The sequence below is a fragment of the Cupressus sempervirens genome, chromosome 5 (assembly GCF_028749045.1).
Source record: "Cupressus sempervirens isolate cs-2001-9-10 chromosome 5, ASM2874904v1, whole genome shotgun sequence".
Classification (NCBI taxonomy): Eukaryota; Viridiplantae; Streptophyta; class Pinopsida; order Cupressales; family Cupressaceae; genus Cupressus; species Cupressus sempervirens.
In genome coordinates this window covers 957,899,350-957,910,177 of record NC_143122.1, presented here as the reverse complement: position 1 = coordinate 957,910,177, position 10,828 = coordinate 957,899,350, and the positions used below count along the sequence as shown (strand labels likewise).

The window sequence follows — 10,828 nt, the reverse complement described above, 5'->3', positions numbered from 1 at the left end:
ATTCTACAATGTTTCCCTCATAGAGCAAGTAGAGTCAAAGATCTGTTTAGATACAACAATATTTCCTTATCATGTCATAGCCACTAATTATCTGCTTCTCTTGTCTATGTTGTACCTTTTGTAGAGCAGTTACAAAAGATAGGCGAGAAAGGAGTGTATGCAGATTGAAATTCCTTTATAAGGTTAGGGTTTTAATAATTTCTATGGATGTAGATATTACTATAATTTGATTCTTTTATACCAATATTTAGTAGTGATCATGGTAGGGCATCACCTATCCAAAAATCCTCCTATTTATTTTAAATCCCTCATATTCTGCAAAAGAAATTGAATGATCTTGATATTTTCGTGGAGAGTCCAAACTCCTATTTTAAAAAAAAAATCTTAGCTTAAAAATCTATGTAACCTCAAAAACAATGACTTTTTTATAGAAACAAGGCTCGTCTTACTCAAGATGCCCTATAACAAAAGATTTTTTAACGTATTAATTTCACAAGTTTTTTACTTGCTCCTTTACACTCGTTGATTTAGGTGCAAAGGACCTTCTATCAAGTTGCTCTTTCCAGTGTGTTATTCTAAAAGGTATGATTTTGTTCTACAACGTGTTCTCTCTCACTTTATTCTACTAAGATGGTGAAGAGAAAATCCTATTTTCATATCTTTTAGAAAAGTAGATTGTAATTTTCTTGGAAAACAAATACTTGGTTAGATAATAATGCATAGAGTCAGATTTAATGTGTTGATGAATTGACATTTTCTCTTTTTCTAGATTCCATACCTAATCCTTCTAGAAACTCATTGAAATAATTTGTGACATAATATGGAGATAAACATGCATCTATCATCATTCTCAATATTTTATAAGCTTTCTCTACCTTACCTAGTTTTCTATAAACTTACATTAGAGTGTTATAAGTGACAACAGGTGGAGTGAGCCCATTAGTTTCCATACCTCTAAAAAAAATTTCTACCTCATCCAAGTCACCTATTTTTCAAACTATATTTATTAATGTATTGTACATAAAAATTTCCAAGTATCCTCCCTTCCTTAACATTTCCTAAAGAACTGCAGGTGACATACCTTTTTTGCCCTACTTTCCAAAGCTATCATTGATTATATAGTATGTAGCTACATTAGAAAAACATGATTTCCTACCCATTTCAAGGAAAAGTCACCAAGCCTACCCAAAATATCCTTTCTTAAAAAATACTATTAGCAATGTATTATAAATTTATAAGTATAGGTTTCAAGCTCACTTGCATTGTCAAACATATTTATAAATAACCTAAAAGTTGTATTTACCTACCCTTATTCTAAAAAAATAGACATGAAAGTGTTGAATGTATCAATAATAAAGGAATCCACCCCTCTACCTTGTATCCTTCTTCCTTTAAATTCCAAAAATCCTAGATAAGCTTCAAAATCAAAATCCCACTTTAGAGTAGCTTGCTCAGTAGAACCATTTGGATGATCCACTGAGACTTTAGAAGTAACAGAACATCAATTCCTCTTTTGTGGATATTCTTTTCATCAATTCCTCTTTTGTGGATATTCTTTTGTCCTTGTGTCATTCACAAACATTTTTGAAGATGATAGACTAATATTAAAGTTATTTGCATCTAATATCCATTGACAAACCTTGCCTATATTTGTTTGATCTAGTATGAGCTTCGAGAAATGGTTCTTACTAATACTATCTCCCATGCTTGTTTTCAAATATGATACATGATGAACGAGAGGCCAAATTTTAGTAACCATAAATCTTTTGTCAAGACTTATTAGTTACTACCTCCATATCAACACTCAACATTATGATATTATGGAGAACATTGCTATCTCCAATTTGCTACATAAGCGAACGTGCTTGGTCTTGTCTACCAGAATGATGAAGTGAAATCAACAATGATGTTATTGTTACCATGTTAAATGACAACCCTTTGGATTCTATTTCTTCTAATAATTTAAGAGATTCCTTAATTCTATCTATCTTATAGAAATACAAACTAACTATGCGATATGTGATTCCATATACACATTATCTTTTCATCTTCAAATCATCAAAGACCACATAGATAGTTTCTGCCCTACCTTTCTTGAATAATCTATCAATCAAGATATTGTAAGAGAATCAAATTGGTGCCATGCCCTCTTGCACCATCATCTCAAGGATTTTGCATGCATTATCTACAATTCTAACCTTCATTAGGCGATTGCGAAGAGCATTATCAGAATATGATTGCAAGTATCATGAACCATTTCACTAAAAAGTTTAAATGCATGATTAATATTATTCACTTTTCAGAGTCTGCATATCAAATTTCCATAAAAAATGGCATCAAGATCATGCCCTTGATCCTTCATCTCTATAATCATGGCCATAGCTTTGTTCAATTTTCCTAACATATATCAAACAATAATCAAGCAATTGTATATACATACATCTGGAGCACATCCCCAAATTTTAATTTCTTCAAACACCTCTTTAGCCAAACCCACTTTCCCACTACCCCAATAGCATTAGTGCATATACTATAAGTTCATTTATAAAAAATGTAACCATTTTTTTGTGGATCACAAAATACTTTCTTGGACTCCATCATCATATTTGTACCTTTACCAAACCTAATAAGAGTTGATTAAGAGTAGTGGTATATGGTTTCATATTGGCTTTCAAAATTGTAATAAATATAAAAAAGGCTTTACTAACTTGGAATTTGAGTATAAGGACATCTTAGAATGTTCGTGTAGCAAAAACTTAAGTGTTTCTTATTGCTGAAGTGCATCTTATGCATAGGAAATTACTAATGTATAAACACATCTACATATCCAACTAGAGAAAAATTTGTGCATTGGTTCATAGGACTCCATCAAAGGACTTGCGAGTGCAGGAAGGAATGTTGTTAAAGGCTACTAAAGAATAGTATTGGCCAATTTCTTGAAGGCTTTGTTAGAGTAGCATAGAGAATTTCACAACTTGTGCTATGCAACATCCATAATGAGAGCATTCTTTGACAATGTAGGATAACTACATATAAGAATATGGTCTCACAATAGTAGCTATGCAAAGTTTGGGAGTAATCACATGGTTCCATAGTTGCACTCCCTTGGGAGATGGGGGGATTTTAGGATGATGGGACAAGCTTTTGAGACAAGGGGATAGGGGGACTTTGATTTGGTGGACTATTTATTAAGGCATACAACTCGCAAGCCCTAATCTAGGCTAATAGGCCTAAATAACACACTTAACTATAAACTCTCAAAACTCTCAAATAACCCTATCAAATGAACTTGAATTCATCATTACCTTACTAAGAGCTCTTAAAATTTTGACTTTTAGGCTCTTAGTCATTGAGGAGATGGAAGATCCTTCAAACCCTTTCCACATTGAGGGTTTTATTGTTGAATATAAAAACTAGCTTCCAAACTTCACTAGTTCACCTCCTCCACTCTTTCAAGGGAATCTTCAACATCTTATTAATGTATACAATCCCTCAAATACACTTGCCAACCTTAGTGAAGCCTCTATCACATTTGTTTGAGAATGTCAATTCACTGTAATTACTTGCAACAATAGTTACTTGTTGATTATTGGTCCATACCTTTATGGGGAATTATCATGCAGGCTCATGATATGACAATATCAACAACACAAAACCTTTAATAATTTCCCCTATCCATGAAATGAGTGTTATAATTCTTTAGAATACTTGAGAGGGGGGCTGAATCAGTTATTCAAGGTCCAATAATGTCCAATCCAAACTTTCTAATAAAACCAAGGTGAATCAGAAGTACTAGCCCTTTTACTTTCTTGTCAAATCCTTAATGGAAAATTATTGAAATTATCATGCAAGTGATTAAGCATTAAACAATCATGAAAACTAAACATGCATCACCATGTAAAAAAAAGGATTTTGGTGACCCAAAAACCCTCCAGGAATAAGAAGGTAAAACCAGGATGGGGATGACACCCACAAAATAACTGCGCAATTGATTTCAACCACTTCTAACAGTTTTCTCTGTTAAAGGCTTTACACACTATAAAATGTGACCCTGTTAAAGGATTTCTACACCCTATTAGGAGTGTGCCCTATTAGAGGACTTAAGAACATTCAACTTAGAATGTCATCCTTTTAAAGGATTTACATAAAGCTATTAGGTCCACCCAAGTCCATGCAATTTACAATTACCTTCTCAAAAGAATCTTTTATCCCTCTCTAAGGATCTCCTATCCTTCTCCTACAGATCTCTTATCCTTCTCCTAAGGATCTCTTATCCTTCTCCTAGGGATCTTCTATCCTTTCCCTGAGGCTTATCCAACTCGCTATTAAGCTAACCTAGCAATGTAGGATTTCAATGTATAATACAATGGTAAGAAAGTATTAGAAAGGTTTTGACCTAATAAAGATTGCAGCTCTAACCTTGTAGATTTCAGATCACTCTTCAGTTCTTTTCTTTTCTTGGCTTTTCTTCCTTATAGTGCTGACAGCTTGTCCACCCTTCAAGATCCATCTCCTTGAGTTCTTCCACTCATTATGTCAATGCACACTATGGTCACTTGATCAACTCAAAGACTTGATGCTCTGTGCTTACTCCTCACTATGTCCTCTTCTTAACACTTCACACCAACCTTCTCTTGGATTCTTCACATGACCACTCTTATGACCAACTCCTTCTCACATGCACACTTGATCTCTAACCTATAACTTCTTATAAAGAAGTTCTACTCTTCATTTCCCACTCAAATATTTCCGCTCATCAATTTGATTTAATCTTGAGAAAATGATATTATTTTCCCTCCAAATTGTTTCTTCTAGAAACTTCATGATAAATCCATTAGCATTCACCTTGAATTGGTTTGCATGGTTTGCATAAAATTCTATGACATCTACTCATCATCATTATCATCCAACTAATTCAAAAAATTCAATGTAAGAAACTTATCGTTACTGATCTACTGAATCTTTTGTCTTAACAAATAATGCAACAACTCAGCATCATTGGTTTACTAATGCTTGGCACATGAAGTCTTTTCCTATGTTACTCAACACTTGAACAATTACTCAACACTTGAACAATTATTCAGCACCTGAAAAATTACTTAGCACACATTGAAGTTGAACTTTCTTGGCTTCAACTAAGAATTCACTCAGCTCCAACTAGCTCGCTCGGCTCTCTCTAATGAACTTAGTTAGGCTTTACAAATGACTTAGTTAAACCTTACATCTTTGATGTGTCTTAGTGTGTCCATCCTCTTAGAGTATGTCATCAATACACTATTTCCTCAATGGCTTAGCTGATCTTTATACTTCATTAGAAAATAATAACTTCAACCTTTCTTTAGGTGCACTAGTTACATCTTATTGATTGTCTCCTTGTCAATCAACCAATTGATAGTATTTGGATCACTAATGCAATTTTCATTCCTGCAAGTAGCAAGTTTGACATTAATGATAAAACAATGATTGAAACCATTCTTTACCAGTTCCATTATTCTTCGTTCATGATCTTTTCAATCATTGCCAACAATGAGAATATGTAGTTATCATGGCACCTTTCTCATAAAATATGTAGAATTTGTTGTCTAATAGTGAGCAGTAAGTTCTTTTGACAATAACCCAAGATTCAAGACAACATTAAACATCAATAACAATACTATACTTAATTTCCATATATCTAAGAATCTTGAGGATCACCACAACCAAAGAATAAGGAAGAAAGAATTAGAGTTACAGTCAAGACTAGTACACCAACATAATTTCACAAAATACTAATTTATTATACATAATTACACATGTTTTTTCATCTTTCTTCTCCACATATCTTCCCCTATCCTTCTACACAACATTACTTTTTCCAACCCTTTCTCTTTTATCTTCTTTATCTTCACATTGTTTCAATTGATTATACTTTATGTGATCTTAATTGGAGGCTAAAGTGAAGTTCAGTTTGCATTTGCTACAATAGTTGGTTCATCAATTTGTAAAAATGTGGCAATGATTGATGGTATCTTAGTCTCAAATACATTGGCTCCTCCTCTTCTCGCTATCTTCTCTTTCTATTTTCATCTTCCCTTTGTCTTCTCAAGGTATCTCTATAGCATACCCATGCCTTAAATATTTCTTCCCCTTGTGGTGTCATCCTATATCTTGCTGCACAATTGAGGTTTCCTCTTCTCCTTCCATGATCAGGTAAAGAAATGTTGAGTAGGTTATAATGTTATGGGTTATGGATTCTTCCTTTTCATATCTAATGTAATCACTTTATGAATATATTTCTACAACTATGGTCAATGTTCTATTCCAGACATGTCTGGGTGAGATATTATTGATGAAGGTTTGTTTAAATTATATATATACCTATTTGGCCATATTTTCTCTAATTATGTAGATATATATTTGTGACTTTTGTAGACTCCATTTTCTAGTTTAATTGTTTATTTCCTCAATTCTATGTTCTTTCTATTCAATGGTCAAGGTTTATCCCATTGAGTCTTCTTATGTTGACTCCTTATGGGCTTTGATATTGGCTTAGTCTTCATATATCTCTCCCTTCTTATCAAAGTCATGTGTACCCCATAAGAATCATGGATTCTTCTATATATATTGGAAAATTTCTCATTATTTTGGATAATAGTTATCAAATCTATTGATATTGTGTCTTCATATTCTTCAACAATTATTTGGTTGTCATTCTCAATTGCCCACCTAGGCTTATTACTTTTTTGAACGTTATTTCTACACCTTATATCACTTTCCATCTACAATTATTTCTTAAGGCTTATAGATTGGAAAATTATGATGAAATCCCATGCTCAATATTCTTAAATCTTCTTTTCCAACTATATATAGAAAAATGGCTCCTACCATCATCCTTTTCATTGGTTGGGTTCTTCTATAATGTTTGTGCTAAGATGCCTTTTTTCTTTCATCCATAATCCTTCCCCTTTGTGTGTTTTTTAATCTTCTTTTATACATGCTTCAAAGAGTTGATGCCTCCCCCCAAACATCTTGTCTTATTGATACTCTTTCATAAATTTTAAAGAGTTGTATGAAAGTTATAAATGAGTAAATACCAACATCTACATATTGTAGCTCGACAACACTTTACATGTGTTTTGTTCTATTTTAATATACTTGAAGGAAACTATTGACAACTTATCCATCATAAATGCATAAAATTTTTAGTTAGATTTCACTTTCAAACCTAGGTGGAGATTATGAGTGATGAAGCTACTAAAAGTCTACCCATGATTAGTCCATAATACTTTTGAAGCTGAGTCCACATTATTATAACTATTGACATCTTACCATATTATTTGGTAGAGAACTACATTTTTTCTAACAATAAAATGATGCACTCTGTTTAGGAGTATTTCTCTTCTCTTTATGTTACACATAGTTCTATTACAGTTTTATAATGTTTTTGACTGAATGAGAAAACAAAATGAATGAATATTATTTGTTAATTGATGCACGCATTTCTTTGGTATAGATTAACTAGCTTTTAGCTATGTACTAGTGTGTTGATTTTTCAAATTAGTGTAACTTCCAAGTGCTAGGCCCTGATGGGTAAAACACCTACTATCTTTCAGCTATTAGGTGGAATTTTTCTCAACATTTGCCAAGTTTTGTTGACTTGAGGTGGATTCTTTGCTGGACTTTTCAAAAATAAATAGACCACTCTTAGGCCTTTTATCATTTAAGGTTGTGGGGATCTTTGTGGTAATAAATGATAAATTTAATGTTTCAATTATTTTGTTCATTTTACTATATATTAACTCAATTTTCTTATTTTAGGGCTGCAAAAGAAAGGGAAACATGGTTTTCCATCATGTGGTAAAAAAAAATTGATTAGGAAATCAAAGATCTTAGGAAACCAATCTATGATGAGTATAGACATTCCTTACTAGCAAATCATCACTATCGACTATGTGAGAAAAAAAAGTTTAATGGACAAGAAGTGGAAATGAGGAAGCCAAGGAGAATGAGAAGAATCAACTTTATATAAACTAGAATATTATGAGAATTTATCAATAGCCCACCTATTTGATACTACGCAAATTACGAAAAATGTGATAGAGTGCTTATGGAAACATCTAAATGGAGCTAGCCTTGAAGCAAAAATAAAAATGCGAAAGGACCTTCAAGTTTTCAATATCATGCCAAGCATGTGGCTACATGGAGATAATTCATATGCTCATGCTCCAGGGACTCTTATGTAAAATAGGAAAGAAAACATCATTGAAACAATGAAAATATTAAGATTTCCTTCTGGATTTGGCACATCATTAAAAAACTTATTCACAAGAGATGGGTCAGAGTTGTCAGGCCTAAAAACACATGACTGACATAATTGGATAAAGGTAAATTTTTGGTATGTTATAATTATTGGAAACATTGTTAAAAAATTATATATCCAAGTAAAACTATCAACTTGCACATATTTTAACATGGTGTTCATCAATGGTTGTGTAGTATGTGTTGCCTGAATCAATATGAAGCCATTTTGATCTAGATGTCAGATTAGCTATTTGCAAATTGTCTAGATATTGGAGGTATTTTGAATCAATAATGCATAATCATCCAATAATGCATTAATCTTTATCTAATACATGATAATGTTGTAGGTGGGTCTCATCAAAAGAGATACATCAAGAAGATTTGAAATACTAGAAGAGGAATATATAACTTTTGATGTGTGATATTCAAATGTGCTTCCCTCCAAGCTTTTTTAATTCTCAAGAGCACTAACTTGTACACTTAGTAGAAGAGATTGAGTTGTGTGGTCGTATTCATATTAGAACAATGTGGCTAGTGGAGAGATATATGAAGGTTTTAAAAATAATTATTAGGCAAAAGGCTTGACTAGAAGGACCCATGATTGAGGGGTACATGATTTTTTAGGAAATGGTTCATTTAAGTGAGTATTTGCCTCAATTGCACCTTGAAGCTCCACAATTATGTAGTTATAGCCAACCTCACTCATTTGAAGGAGAAAAATTAGAGGGTCAAGGGACACCAAAGAGGATAAAAGGTATGTGAAAATAATGAAATAGTTTTTTTGATGTTAAATTTAACAATTAAAGACTTCATATATTAATTATTGTATTGAACAAATCTATTTCTCATTGTAGATGCAATTGAGTGGGAAGCATTATAGTTGTCTATTGCATATAATTCCAACTTTATGTCAGATTGGACAGAGAAGTATCTTGAACAAAATAAATTAGAGGATGAAAAGGCATGGGCTAACATATATAATAAATATGGTCAAAACAATGCTTGAGGACTACCTACCAGCCATAAAAGAAAATGGACAAGGAGATGCTCATGGAATTGGCTAAGGACCAATATTGAACATTAAGCAACAAAAAACAAGAATAGAGTGACACCACAACAATTAAATTTTGTTCAAGTATCTGTGAATGGGGAGATGATACATATATATTAGCATATTGGACATGTTTAATGTATTTCCTTTTATATTTTTTGTCACTGAATCTAACTAGTGAATATATTTAATGAATTTAGGTAAAATATTACAAAGCAATGTGGAATTTTGGTTATCATTTTTGCATAAGAAGAGTTGATGAAAAGAGACAAACTTATGATTGTGGAGTTTCAACATCATTTGAGGTAGACTTCCATTCACATGTAAATGATATACAACCAATTAGAAGCACACTTCAATATTATGGAGTGTTCGATGATATTATAGAGCTTGATGTTACATCTCTCAAGAAAGTTTTTTTTCATGTTTAGTGGTATAGGCTAATCAAAGTGGGCCATGAAAAAATAATATTTTTGCACAAATGGATTCTATATGATCAATATATCTAGGTTTGAGGCCACTTATGAACTTTATGTGTTTCCAAATCAATGTCACCAAATATTTCTCATTCTAAATCTAGAACAACCTAGTCGGTCATTTCTCATTGATTACTATCCAAGAGGAGGAAGAACAACATTTTTTGAAGTTGAGGATGGTGAATTAATTGAAGATGTTGAAGTCCCACTAGAAGACATAAATGACCATGATGTTGATAATGAAAATTGCATTTTCAATGATGCATATGACCACCATGAAGAGCATGATGGGTCTGATGAAGTGCTTGAAGGACATGAGGAACCACATTGACAACAAGTCCATGAAGATGATGAATTAATTGATTTTAATTTACCTATAGTTGAAGGTGACAAAGTCCATGAAAGTGATGGTATTAATTTATTTGTGCATTTAAGGCCCAATGATGATGGGATCTTTATCCCATCAGATAAGGATATTTCATATGAGGATGATATAGTTTGATTTCCATGTTAACTTCAAGATTATTGTAAGGGTTTAATACAATATTATTAAATATTTAGAGTATTGAGTTTTTAATTATACACAAAATGTAATGAACATTTAGTAATTTGAATTCTTTTTTACTACGTGTTTGTAATTTCAATGTATACAACATGGAATTTTTTAATTGAAAAAAATTATGTTTTTAGTTTATTTATGTTCTATTTCTTGAAGCATTTTTTTAAATACACTTTTTTATATGGCGGAGGTACACAAATTCTCAATTGAAGTTTTGTGAAGCTTTGCACAATTGAAACCTACAAACTTTATGCAATCACTATCTAGTCAAGAGAAATGTAATACCACAAACTCAAAAAAAAATGCATGACAAGCATTGCTTATGTTGAAGTTTAATGAAATTTCTACATGTTATTATCAAATGGGAGTGAATTTAAATTTCTTAGTAATATTGCTTGCATATGTTGTTTAATAAATATGTTCATAATTTTTTTTAAATAACATTCTGTACTTCTTAAAGAA

The 10,828-nt window shown here is 32.1% G+C and overlaps 1 pseudogene; it reads right to left on the bottom strand.

The window, feature by feature from the left end:
- Positions 1–731: 731 nt before the first annotated feature.
- LOC149559138 (uncharacterized) overlaps positions 732–10,828 on the bottom strand; it is a 127,259-nt pseudogene continuing 117,162 nt past the window's right edge.